The 13365-nt window shown below is 47.9% G+C and overlaps 1 protein-coding gene across 2 annotated transcripts in view; it reads left to right on the forward strand.

The window, feature by feature from the left end:
- The window catches only part of fgf13a (fibroblast growth factor 13a), a gene marked incomplete at both ends in the record, with an annotated part of 258707 nt that overhangs the window by 87980 nt on the left and 157362 nt on the right, over positions 1–13365 (forward strand). The window lies entirely within an intron of this gene.

Consider the following 13365-nt stretch of genomic DNA (forward strand, 5'->3'; position numbering starts at 1 on the left):
CCTGTGTCCCTGTATCACTTGTCTCTGCTGCCCTTTGATTAAAAAACATCCCTATGTCCATTTTCCTTTTTTTGGGGGCATATTTCAGTTAGTCACAGTAAAAGTCACCTAGTAAAAGTGAGATAATTGACAATATCAAAACATGCTAGGGCTGTACCGAATAGTTCAAATCTTCGTTCATAATGTTGACATTCGAATTCTAAATCAACATACAAAATTGTAATAAAAAATATATATATAAAAAAGAAAAGAAAAAAATTCTGCCAAGGTTGCCATACCAGAACGACGCCCCTGTATAGATTGTGGATGAATACACACAGAAAGGTACACCATGCCAATGTTCATGTTTTATTTGTTTTCAACAAGAATGTGTCCATTGGAAATACATTGCGATTTCAAGAGGGGTGGACCCTGCGGGAAACGGCAATGATGTAACCACTACACCTCCCTATTGGAGTGGATGGATCGTGCACCTGCTCTAGTCTCCTAAAGGTGGAGGGGGAGGTGGCACCTTATATAACCCACATGGCACAACACACGGACATGAGAATTAGTTGATTTGTCTCCTTTCTGAAACATCCCTGCTGGTATTTCACTTTATGCAGTGTGTAACTGAGGGGTACAATTCCCTGACTGTATGGTTAGATATGATACTTACTACCACTACCTCTTGTACTTTAGACTCTGGCCACCCAGTACTAGGTATGAATATGTTGAACACTCCCACCTGATAAACGGATCCAACACAAATGTACCAAATCGAAAGTTTGAGTTTTAATACATAGCAAAAGGTATGTACAACGATCACTTAATTACATTTATGATTTGAAATAGTATGCACTTTTATGGCAAATGAGTATTCGTAGGTAGATCAATATCGAATGTCCAATCTCTGATTGCGCAGGAAGCAAATATACAACCTGGAATATTTAGGGAACAATAGCGATGATACTTGAATGATTATATAGCTGGATACACTAGGGGAAGGTTCCGACTGCTTGTAGGACAGCTGGAGGGGGGGGGGGGGTTAGAGAGTCACTGGCTGGATCCCGTCTGGCCGAGGGTATCTTGGGAGAGTCCACAGTTGTGCGACACGGTGCCCAACGATCCTCGATCCACAGATGAATGCAGTTGGACCCTCTGTGGCCGGCGTCCTCCGGTCCACGACGGAGAGACGTGAGGCGACCTCACTGTGCAGAGCGCCGTCTCACCTGTCGTCCTCTCCGGGGGGGGTATTTCCAACACACCGCAGTGTTGGCCTTTATCCATAGAATAATCAAAGTACTCAAAGCATAATCCAAGCCGGGGAAGGCTAGCCGTCGTCGGTAGAATAATCCAATATACAGGTCCACTCGCTCTTTGGCCTGGAGCTCCTCGGGTGCAGCTTCACGTGGGGTCAACCACCCTGGATAAGCGTCCAGCTGATGCCCGAAACGATGGGGGTGCTGATTACTATAGAACTCTTACCGCACGAGGCACTATATATGAATAGACTATTATTAGCTTAATAGAATACGTCCAACTCGACGATATAGTGCCAAATATGACTATTCAAATATTAATATACACGATGTCTCAATGCCGATACTGGGCCGAATTGGCCTTACTGCCCACACGTGGTTCGCGGGGAGGCTTTTGCGTCTGTCACTCTGTTGGAGGGTAAGGAACTGGACTAAAAGAAAGTTCTACTTTAATAGCGCAGTATATATACGCACTATGAACAAATAGTACCATTAGTGGTGCGGTAGACATATTCCTACGCGGAACTAGGACTTGTCCATACATGTTGAGCGGTACGATTGAACTTGGTCTGAGGGGTATGGCGACCTGGCACCAAGGTCTCGTCCAATGGTAGAATGGAGACTATTATGGGATGTTCAGTAGACTAGAAGGGATATTCAATGCATATTGTACAAGGAATATACAAGGGATATCAGGGGATATCAGGGGATATACAAATACAATTAAATATATATATATAAATAAATATATATATTCGGTTTAATCTGATCCTTCAGAACAGCCGCCCCCTAATTGGTCCCAACCTAATTAGTTAAGCAGAGACAGATTAACCGCACTGTCTACCACTCAAGGGTTCGCTGTAAGGGTCAGTCAACTCACAAAGTCATAGGGTCATGGTCATCATCGATTGTGTCTGGGAGTCGGGGCAGTTCTATGAGCCTCGCCACAGGACGGGTGTAAGTGCGCCCTTGGACGAGTACTTCAGCTGCTCGGACCTTGCCATCGGCACCGGTGATCACTTTGCTTACGCGGCCAGCCGGCCACATAGCTCTGGGTAGTGACTGGTCAATAATCATGACGACTGTTCCTTCCGTCAAATTGTCTCTCTCTTTTACCCACTTCTGGCGGGTCTGTAGAGACGGTAGGTAGTGCAGTAGGAAACTGCTCCAAAACTTGTCGGCTAATACTTGGCTGTACCTCCACATTCGTCGGCCGTTCGCTTCTTCAGGCCGGTACATTGTCTGGGGTAACGCGGGATCTAGCCGCCCCATCAGGAGGGTGTTGGGGGTGACTGGGTCGACATCTGCTACATCACTGGAGACGTAACCAAGGGGCTTTGAGTTCAATACTCCCTCAATCTCCGTGAGGACTGTCATTAGGACTTCTTCCGCCACAGTCTGGGCCCCAAGTACTGCGTACAGGGCTGTCTTTATAGAACGTACTTCTCGTTCCCAAGTTCCACCGAAGTGGGGTGCGTTTGGGGGGTTGAATTGGAAGTCAATCTGGGCTGGAGCGAGGTGGGTCTTAAGTTCTGGGCCCATAGCTTGGAAGCTCTCCCTCAGCTCTCTTTCTCCGCCTTTGAAGTTTGTCCCGTGATCAGACAATAATGTAGACGGTTTTCCTTTCCGTGATGTGAATCTTCGGAAGGCCATAAGGAATGAGTCTGTGCTCATGGTCGGAAGGAGCTCGATATGTATCGCTCTGGTGGTCATGCATTTGAATACAATACCCCACCGCTTCTCGGTGCCTCTTCCTTTCTTTATGTGCAGCGGGCCAAAACAGTCCATGCCTGTTGAGTGGAATGGCTTGTCGCCGAGTCGGAGGCGACATGGAGGTAGGTCAGCCATCCGTGGTATGCTGGGCTGCGCGCGCCACTTTCGGCAGTCTAGACAGGTTCGCTGGAAGCGTTGCACCGCCTCTCTTCCTTGAAGTATCCAGTAACGACGTCTGATCTCCGCGAAGACTCTCTCTGCTCCTGCGTGGTGTACATCCTCGTCGTATTTCTTTATAATCAGCTCTGTGACCTTGTGTCGGCTGTTCAATACGATCGGGTACTTAATGTCATCCGGTAAATTGGGGGCTCTCCGCAGGCGACCACCCACTCTGATGAGGGTATGTGTGTCACTCTCGGGGGCCAGATGAATCAATCTGCTGTCTGATGGGACGGGCTTTCCTCCCTGTAGACAGTCTAGTTCATCGGGGAACGAGTCTCTCTGGGCTCGTTGCAGTAGAAGCAGTTCTGCTTCCTCGTAGTCAGCTGCTGACATATCAGCGGGGGACTGAATCTCTGGGTGGTGCCGCAGGAATGTCCGTTGCTGCGCACTCTCTATGGTAATGCAATCGTCTATGTTGGGGTCTGCGGAGACAACAGTGCTCAATCCACAGAACATAGGTTTCTTATTCTCAGCCTCCTCGTCACTTGCTTCCCTCGGGGTGGGCGTGGGCCAATCTCCTTCCGGGAGCTTGAGGAATGCTGGTCCGTCACTGTAGATGTTACGACGGGTTATGTCATCTAGGGACATTCCCCGGGTGATGACGTCAGCTGGGTTGTGTTTTGTATCAACATAGCGCCAGTTTGCTTCTCCGGTTAACTCTCCGGTTAACTCTTGAATCTCAGTGACTCTGACTCCCACGAAGACTTTGTATTTGCATGAATCCGATTTGATCCAGGCGAGTACTGTCGTGGAATCTGACCACAGGATTGTTCTATGCACCGGAATGGTGAGCTCACGTTGGATGAGCGTGGCTAGATGCGCTCCTGCGAGGGCTGCGCAGAGCTCTAGACGTGGGATAGACTGTTGCTTGCGTGGGGCTATTCTCGAGCGGGCGAGGATGAATGCTGTGTAGATCTCTCCCCCCTCTTCTTGGGCCCGCAAGTAGTCTACTGATCCGTAGGCGACCTCGGAGGCGTCACTGAAGACGTGTATATCCATTTTACATGTCTCTGGCCTCACCGTGGGTGGGAAGTAGCTTCGGCGTATATTAACGCCTGGGAGTGAGTGGAGTTCCATCTCCCACTCTCTCCAGGTGGATGCAAGGTGTGCGGGAATGGGGTCGTCCCAGCCCTGGTCCTTGTCCCACAATGCTCGTACAATCATCTTTGCCCTGGTGGTGTACGGTAGTATACATCCTAACGGGTCATATTGTCGGGCGAGTGTTCTGTACACACTCCGTCTGGTGGTCGGTATTGCCGTCGACCTTCCCTGCTCCGTGGTCAGGGGTTTGTGTCTATAGTGGAGCGAATCTGTTTTGAAGCGCCACACTAGTCCTAGTGTCATCTCTTGGGCTTCTCCTGGGATTGTGGCCATCCAGGTCTCACTGCTCGCTGCCTTGTCCTCGGAGGAGAGGCTGGCAGTACGTGCGGATCGCTGCTGGCCCACTGCCTGAGATCAAAGCCGCCTTTGATCAGAGAGGCGCGGAGTTTAAGTAGGAGAGCCTCGGCTTCTTCCTGGGTCGAAACGCTTTGTAGACAGTTATCTACGTAGAAGCTGTTCTTCACACTGTGTCGGACCTCTTCGTCCGCTGCTGGGTCCTCTGCGACATGTCTCTGTAGTGCAAATGTAGCACAGCATGGGCTGCATGTAGTTCCGAAAGGGAGGACTTCCCATTGGTAGATGGCTGGGTGCTCATCTCCTGGCCTCTCTCTCCATAGGAACCGCAACAGGGGCTTGTCCTCCTCTACTAATCTCACCTGCAGGAACATCCCTTTGATATCCCCGCTGATAGCCACCTTGTCCTGGCGGAAGCGGAGTAGTACGCCTAGTAGGGAGGGGCCGAGTGTAGGACCGGGCAATAGCTCTTTATTCAGATTTTGGGATCCGATCTGGTAGCTGCAGTTAAACACGATGCGGTCTTTGCCGTTGTGATGAACCTTGTGGTGGGGCACGTACCACGATTCAGTCGTCTGGTCGGCCTCTTTAATGTCAATCTTTGTGACGTGTCCCGCTGTGATGAGCTTCTCAATCTCAGCGCGGTATACACTTTCTTGGGCGGGGTCCTTGGCTAAGCGCCGCTCTGTGTTTAGTAGGTACCGCTCTGTGGCGTCTTTCTTTGCGTGAAAGGTAGGCATCCCTTCCCGCCGCAGGAGTGGCGTGGCGTATCTCAACACGCCGCTGACTGGGACTCTCTTTGTTCCCGTCTCGAGGAGGTTAATGGCGTAGATGTCGTCTTTAGAGCGAATGTCTTTCTTTTCGTTCTTAAAGGGCATTTGTTCTAAGGTCCATAGCCTCTCTACATGCTGCAGGAGTGCGGTGTCTCCCTCTGTGACTCGGGAGTGGAGACAGCTAGTGGCTGTGGTTCGGTTGAGAGATTTGGCGAGTGGGCCTTGGAGAGTCCATCCTAGGCGGGTCTCGACTGCTGCAGGACAGCCTCTGGGTCCGGTATGAACCCGGTCTATCGGGACAATGAGGTCTGCATGGTCGGAGCCTATCAACAGTGTCGGGGTAGCACCGTCTATGAGTGGGATCGGTAGCTTGCGTAGATGTACATATTTCTCCATCAGCTTGGCTACGGGGTATGTGTACCGCGACACTCCTATTTCTTGGCTGGTGAAAGCGTCTGTAATCCTGTACCGTCGCTCGGGCTGGCCGCTTGCTGCGATAGAGAATGAGACATTCTCGCCCTTTATCGTTTTCAAATCTCTTCTTATTGTCCGAATTGTCATTTGGTTTTCGCTCCCCCGCAGCCCTAGCTGGGCCGCAGCGGACGCGAGCAGAAGGGTCTTCTCTGACCCGTCATCAAGGACGGCGTAAGTGTCCATGACTTTATTCTGGTAGCTCAATGTCACACGGACTACCTTTAAGAGCACTCTGGCTCCGCTGCTGCTGGCGGGGTCGATGTACATGACGCTTGCTTTGCTGCTTGATGGTGCGGGTGGAGGCCGCCGTCTGTTACTGTCGTGGAGTATGTCCAGATGGGCTCCATCGCACCGACTGCACTTTTTCTTTAAGCGGCATTCGGCTGCCATGTGTGATCGCGCACAGCGAAAACAGCGTCTGTTGGACTTTATCCATTGACTCGCTTCCTCCGCATTCATCTTGGGGAATGAGTCACATTGTGACAGCCAGTGTTCTTTCTCACAGTAGGGGCACACTATCTTCCACTTCTCCTTTCTTGAGGGGGTACTGTGGCTCCTACTGCTTGGCACTGACTCCGATTGGTGCATGACAGTCACCGATCTTCTTCCATCATTTAGTCTCCTGGTTCCTTCTCTGGAGCCAGGGGTGCTCCGTCCGAATGTATCTAGCCGTAAGCTGCTGACTTCTCTCGCCAGGAAGTCGGCTAGATCGAGGAGGTTCGGTTCGGGGCCATTAGGGTCTCGGTGGTCTCTCTGCCGCCTAAAGCGCTCCTGTCGGGCGGGCGGTAGCTTCTCCAAGATCCTCTCTACATTTGAGTTGGCGTATAGTTCATGCCTACCCTTTTCCCTCTGCGCTCCCAGCATCCCTACCAGGGACTGCACTCTGATGGACAGGTCATCCAGTGCTCGATTGTCTGTTGCTGGGGGTAGGCGGTCGATGTGCCTGATCTCCTGGATCACGTAATCCCATATACGTCCATATCTCTGGTCCAACGCTACCAGCGCTGCGGTGTATGGGGTCGTGGAAGTGGCGTAGGCGAGCGCTATGTTGTGCGCGCGGGGTACCTTTAAATGCTTCAGTAGTATCGCGTATTTATGGCGTTCATCAATGACATCCACCAACATTGTCTCCAGACACATGCGGAGCTCCGTATACTGGGCCCGGTTCTCCTGGGTGAAGTCTGGTACCATAGGTGTGCCAATGTATGACGCGGATTGTTGATACATCGGCGAGCATTGGGGGAGAGGCCTCCTAGGCGAGTCTCCTCCTGCTCCTTGGCGTGGGCTGGTACCGGCTGTGTACCATGGCCCGCTGGTCCAGGTGCTGTTCCTCGGTGCGGGTCGTGCGTCGTGCTCACCCGTGAATAGCGTCGGGGGTCTGTAGCGCAGCTCCGCGGGGGTATAGCCTGGGCTGTACTGGACCTCCTGGTCCGGTAGAGTACTGTGCTGTCGTCGGGCGTGGTTCTCCTCCTCTTCCTCTTCGTCTTCCGTTAGGTCATCCAGGGCTTGTAGTCTCTGATTTAGCCTCTCCGCAGTGTATGCTGCTCCTTCCCGGTGGCTGGGTCTCGCTTGGACCGGTTGGGGAAGGGGGTCTGCGGGGGGTATAGACCTCGTCTGTTGGTCAAGTTCAGGGTCGCTTACTCGGCTAGGGGATGCCTCCCTGGAGTGATGTCTAGACGAGTTCCTGGAGCCTCTGGTGGAGGGAGGGGGTGTTGTCCTTCTGATCAGCTGTTCTATTAGTTGCGCTTGTGCTCTGTCGCGCTCGGCTTCGCGCTTGGTGAGATCCGATTCTCTCTGGGCACCGGTGGCGGCGCGCTGGGCGTCGGCCCGGTCTCTTGCCATATTCTCTTCCATCTGAATGCGTCTTATTTCCAGGCGTATGTGCTCTTCTTCGCTCCGTTGCTGTATCTGCAATCGATCGCGTTCACCCTGGAGTCTATCGCGTTCAGTAGAGGCTTTCAGGCTGACGAGGAATGCCTGCTGTAGTGTCCTCTCTGCCTCGCTGGGAGAAGACGGTTGTATAGGGGAGCCGTCCCTTGGGGTACTCCGTGCGGAGTCTTGGAGCTCTATCTCCACGGTGCTCTCCTCATCTTCTTCCGTGCCGAGTTCTCTCTCGGTAGTGTTGTCTTCCTCCCGGGACTCGTCGGGGACTACTTCTTCGGTATTGGCGGGGTGTAAAGTCATGTCTGGTTCCCCCTGGTCCCCACCGTGAGCTTGGTCAGTTACATTAGAACCCATAGGGGCCTCTATGGTCGGGGTAGCCTGGTCGTTAGGGTTAGACATAATTTTACTTTCTAGTTTTACCGCGTTTACTGTTGGTAGAAGACTAGGTTGTTGACTGACAGCGTAAGCCTCTAGGTACTGAGGGAGCTGTCGTTTGCGCCGCGGGCGTTGTTGGTTAGGAGGATCGTTTCGTGGAGTGTTCATCATAGGCCATTTTAATATTAATAACACTATATTAATATTACACTGATTACCCTCCGGCTCGAAGGACCAATTGTAACTGAGGGGTACAATTCCCTGACTGTATGGTTAGATATGATACTTACTACCACTACCTCTTGTACTTTAGACTCTGGCCACCCAGTACTAGGTATGAATATGTTGAACACTCCCACCTGATAAACGGATCCAACACAAATGTACCAAATCGAAAGTTTGAGTTTTAATACATAGCAAAAGGTATGTACAACGATCACTTAATTACATTTATGATTTGAAATAGTATGCACTTTTATGGCAAATGAGTATTCGTAGGTAGATCAATATCGAATGTCCAATCTCTGATTGCGCAGGAAGCAAATATACAACCTGGAATATTTAGGGAACAATAGCGATGATACTTGAATGATTATATAGCTGGATACACTAGGGGAAGGTTCCGACTGCTTGTAGGACAGCTGGAGGGGGGGGGGGGGGGTTAGAGAGTCACTGGCTGGATCCCGTCTGGCCGAGGGTATCTTGGGAGAGTCCACAGTTGTGCGACACGGTGCCCAACGATCCTCGATCCACAGATGAATGCAGTTGGACCCTCTGTGGCCGGCGTCCTCCGGTCCACGACGGAGAGACGTGAGGCGACCTCACTGTGCAGAGCGCCGTCTCACCTGTCGTTCTCTCCGGGGGGGGGTATTTCCAACACACCGCAGTGTTGGCCTTTATCCATAGAATAATCAAAGTACTCAAAGCATAATCCAAGCCGGGGAAGGCTAGCCGTCGTCGGTAGAATAATCCAATATACAGGTCCACTCGCTCTTTGGCCTGGAGCTCCTCGGGTGCAGCTTCACGCGGGGTCAACCACCCTGGATAAGCGTCCAGCTGATGCCCGAAACGATGGGGGTGCTGATTACTATAGAACTCTTACCGCACGAGACACTATATATGAATAGACTATTATTAGCTTAATAGAATACGTCCAACTCGACGATATAGTGCCAAATATGACTATTCAAATATTAATATACACGATGTCTCAATGCCGATACTGGGCCGAATTGGCCTTACTGCCCACACGTGGTTCGCGGGGAGGCTTTTGCGTCTGTCACTCTGTTGGAGGGTAAGGAACTGGACTAAAAGAAAGTTCTACTTTAATAGCGCAGTATATATACGCACTATGAACAAATAGTACCATTAGTGGTGCGGTAGACATATTCCTACGCGGAACTAGGACTTGTCCATACATGTTGAGCGGTACGATTGAACTTGGTCTGAGGGGTATGGCGACCTGGCACCAAGGTCTCGTCCAATGGTAGAATGGAGACTATTATGGGATGTTCAGTAGACTAGAAGGGATATTCAATGCATATTGTACAAGGAATATACAAGGGATATCAGGGGATATCAGGGGATATACAAATACAATTAAATATATATATATAAATAAATATATATATTCGGTTTAATCTGATCCTTCAGAACACAGTGCAATATTACACCTACTGTAGACCTCAGTATATTTTTACTGTATATTTTATTCCATTTTTTTTCTATTTTACTCTACTCTTATCCTAGGCAACTTGATTTGATTCGTTTTATTATTCTAATTCGTGACCTGTTCTGTCTAAATGTTTAAATGTTGAGCGATTTGCTGTGTCAAATTTCCCACGGAATAATAAAAGTATGTCTATTCTATTCTATTCTATTCTATTCTATACAATTATTTGCTGTAATTGGTTTCTGAATGAACCAGACGTTTGTGGGAAGCGTTATGACTATGCATGTATTTGCATCTTTATTAGAGTGTGTGTGTGTGTGTGTGTGTGTGTGTGTGTGTGTGTGTGTGTGTGTGTGTGTGTGTGTGTGTGTGTGTGTGTGTGTGTGTGTGTGTGTGTGTGTGTGTGTGTGTGTGTGTGTAATGATGCGCTCGCCACGGATGTCTCATTCTCTGCTAACGCATTTCAATCCTCTGTGTTGTGATGCCAGAGAGAGAGAGATAGGGGGAGAGAGAGAGAGAGAGAGAGAGAGAGAGAGAGAGAGAGAGAGAGAGAGAGAGAGAGAGAGAGAGAGAGAGAGAGAGAGAGAGAGAGAGAGAGAGAGAGAGAGAGGGAGGGGAGAAGGAGAGAAGGAGAGATATATTTTGGCCCCAAATGGAGTCCCTCCACATTGATTTTCCTCTCACTGGTATATTTGCAGGCCAGCCACAGCATTACAAGGATTTAGACTCCATTATAAAACAATTTATGGCACAACAAATAGTTTCTAGGTTAAACAGAGGGCTAATTGTTATAATTTATTTTTGTACAATTCAATTCAACAATTTCAAATGAACCGAGCATTCTAACAAGCACAGGGGAGGCGGCATAATAACCGAAACTATTATTTGAATGATTTAATATAGGCTAGATCTACAGTACGCTGCTGCTCAGGGAGGAGAGGAGGCACTACTGTTCCACTTGACTCACTGTGGAGCTGCTGCTCAGGGAGGAGAGGAGGCACTACTGTTCCACTTGACTCACTGTGGAGCTGCTGCTCAGGGAGGAGAGGAGGCACTACTGCTCCACTTGACTCACTGTGGAGCTGCTGCTCAGGGAGGAGAGGAGGCACTACTGTTCCACTTGACTCACTGTGGGGCTGCTGCTCAGGGAGGAGAGGAGGCACTACTGTTCCACCTGACTCACTGTGGAGCTGCTGCTCAGGGAGGAGAGGAGGCACTACTGTTCCACTAGACTCACTGTGGAGCTGCTGCTCAGGGAGGAGAGGAGGCACTACTGTTCCACTAGACTCACTGTTTCTCGCTGTGATATAATCTTCATATAGAATCCAGATACAACCCACATTACATGAACAATGTTTTCATTTTTTTATTGTGTGTATATTTTAACACATCTTTGAGGGATATTATGTGTCATCTTTCTTTGATTGATTGATTGAATTGATTGAACACTTTATTAACAGATTGCAGAATGGGTACAATACAGTACAGCTCAATACTAACAACTGCTAAGAGGATGCAAACCAGAAAAATTACTTTCGTCTTGTTTACATCAGGGTCCTCCATTTTCAATTCATCAATACATGTATGACATACAAGACATACAAAAATACGGTACTGTGTATATTTTACCCCCCCTCCACCACAATTGTTAGAGAATTGGCCCTCTAGCCTAGCAATGTAACTACTACATTGAGTATTGTTTTTGACTAAATCATTTTGACTCTTTTTTTTTTTAACAATATATTTATTGGGTTTTAGTTTGCAAATTACAACATGTATATCAGCAGAGCAGTATTCAGCAAACATTTTCACCCCGTTCTCCCTCCCCTAACCCCACCCCACACAAAATAATAATTAACTTCAAAAACAGGTTCACATAGGAAGGATACAGATTTAAATAATAAAAAAATAAAAATAAACATAAATAAATAATAATACAACCAAAATGTGTTACACATTAAGTAAAGGGTGTTTCTTGTCGTTTTTACACAATAATAAGAGTTGTCCCACAGTACTCCCCCTAATCCTGTTCTTGTTGAAGCAAGTTCCCAACATTCGTATTATGCTTTAAGAAGTACACAAATGGTCCCCAAGCATTATCAAAAATGTTTTGTTTACGTCTAACAATATACACCATCTTTTCCATTGACATATTTGAAGCCATTTCTTTAATCCACATACCAATTCTTGGTCCATCAACATTTTTCCAATTAAGAGCTATTACACGTTTTGCTTGTAATATGCACATATCTATAAATCTAAACTCTTTGCGTTGTAGATGTGGGTGGTAGGATATAAACCAAGAATAAAAAGCTTAGGATTCAATGGCAACTTCTTTGATAAAATTTGATCGATCAGATAAATAACATCTTGCCAGAAGGTTTTCACTTTCACACATTCCCATATGCAGTGGAACAGTGTCCCCCTTTCCTCACTACACTTAATACAAGTATCTGGAATATTATCATTAAACTTATGCAATTTAACAGGAGTAATATATGTACGCATCAGCCATTTATATTGTATACGTTTTAGGTTGCTACTGACTGTCTGACTCTGTGCCTCTTTACATGCCACGCTCCATTCTTCTAAAGATATTTCCTCCTCTATGTCTTCGTTCCATTGATTCAGTTTTAATTCAGATGATAATCATTTTGACTCTTACTGGAGTTTTCAATTTTTCTTCTTTACTTTTACTTCTGCTGATGGTAAGAAATCTGGTTTAAAGTTGTATGTGCATAACTGTACTTGTACTTAGAGCTTAGAGCTAGAGAGGGCGGGTGATCCGCGATTGCGGTCAAATATGAATTTACTAAAATGCTCAGTCTTGTGGTAAATGTCTGACAATATGTTATAGAAAATAATTGCGAAATAGGCTGTTCTCATACCTTATTGTTGCTCTTCTACATTGTTTCCGTCCGCCATGTTTCTCTGCTCTAGCCTGTCGTGTGAGAGTGATTTGACAACCACTGCAGCCAATGAGGTATGGGCCTTTCCCTGATGGCTTCCCTGATTGGCCCACAGCCTGAGCCACACAGAAACTCCCAGAAGGCATTACTCTGGTGTTTGAATCTGGTTCACATTACCCTACTCAACACTTTATGATGCCTGATTTCCAACAAGAAGAGGTTAGCTGCAGCAGGTCTCAGTACAGATCTTCAGTGCTCTACTCACCTCTGTTTAACACTTCTATGAGGGATTATAGACAGGTTTCCTGTCCACGTCAGATTCAGACTCTTCTGGTCAGAACAATATATTTGTATTTGTTAGCCAGGCTGGACTGGGATGGCACAACATCGTTCGGGAGGCCAAAAACCGTGCAACATGGAAAGAAATCGCCAGTGGCCTATGCTCCGCAGGGAGTGCAAAGGCTTAAGTCAAGTAAGTCAAGCCATGCTAGCGATCTAAACAATCAATTCATGCCAACGCTAGCTATGTAAAAGGTGAAATATTTCACTCACAGCCATGCTGATTTGGCTAAATGACATCCACCCATTTTTATTTGAAACTATTTTTAGTCAGGGGAGTGTCATGGTTTTTCCAATTCCAATGGGGCAATTCAGTCACGTGATTCAGTGGATCATGCTGATTGGCTCAAACATGGTTTATAAACAAG

This window comes from Notolepis coatsorum (assembly GCF_963971535.1).
Source record: "Notolepis coatsorum genome assembly, chromosome: 16".
NCBI classification, from domain to species: Eukaryota; Metazoa; Chordata; class Actinopteri; order Aulopiformes; family Paralepididae; genus Notolepis; species Notolepis coatsorum.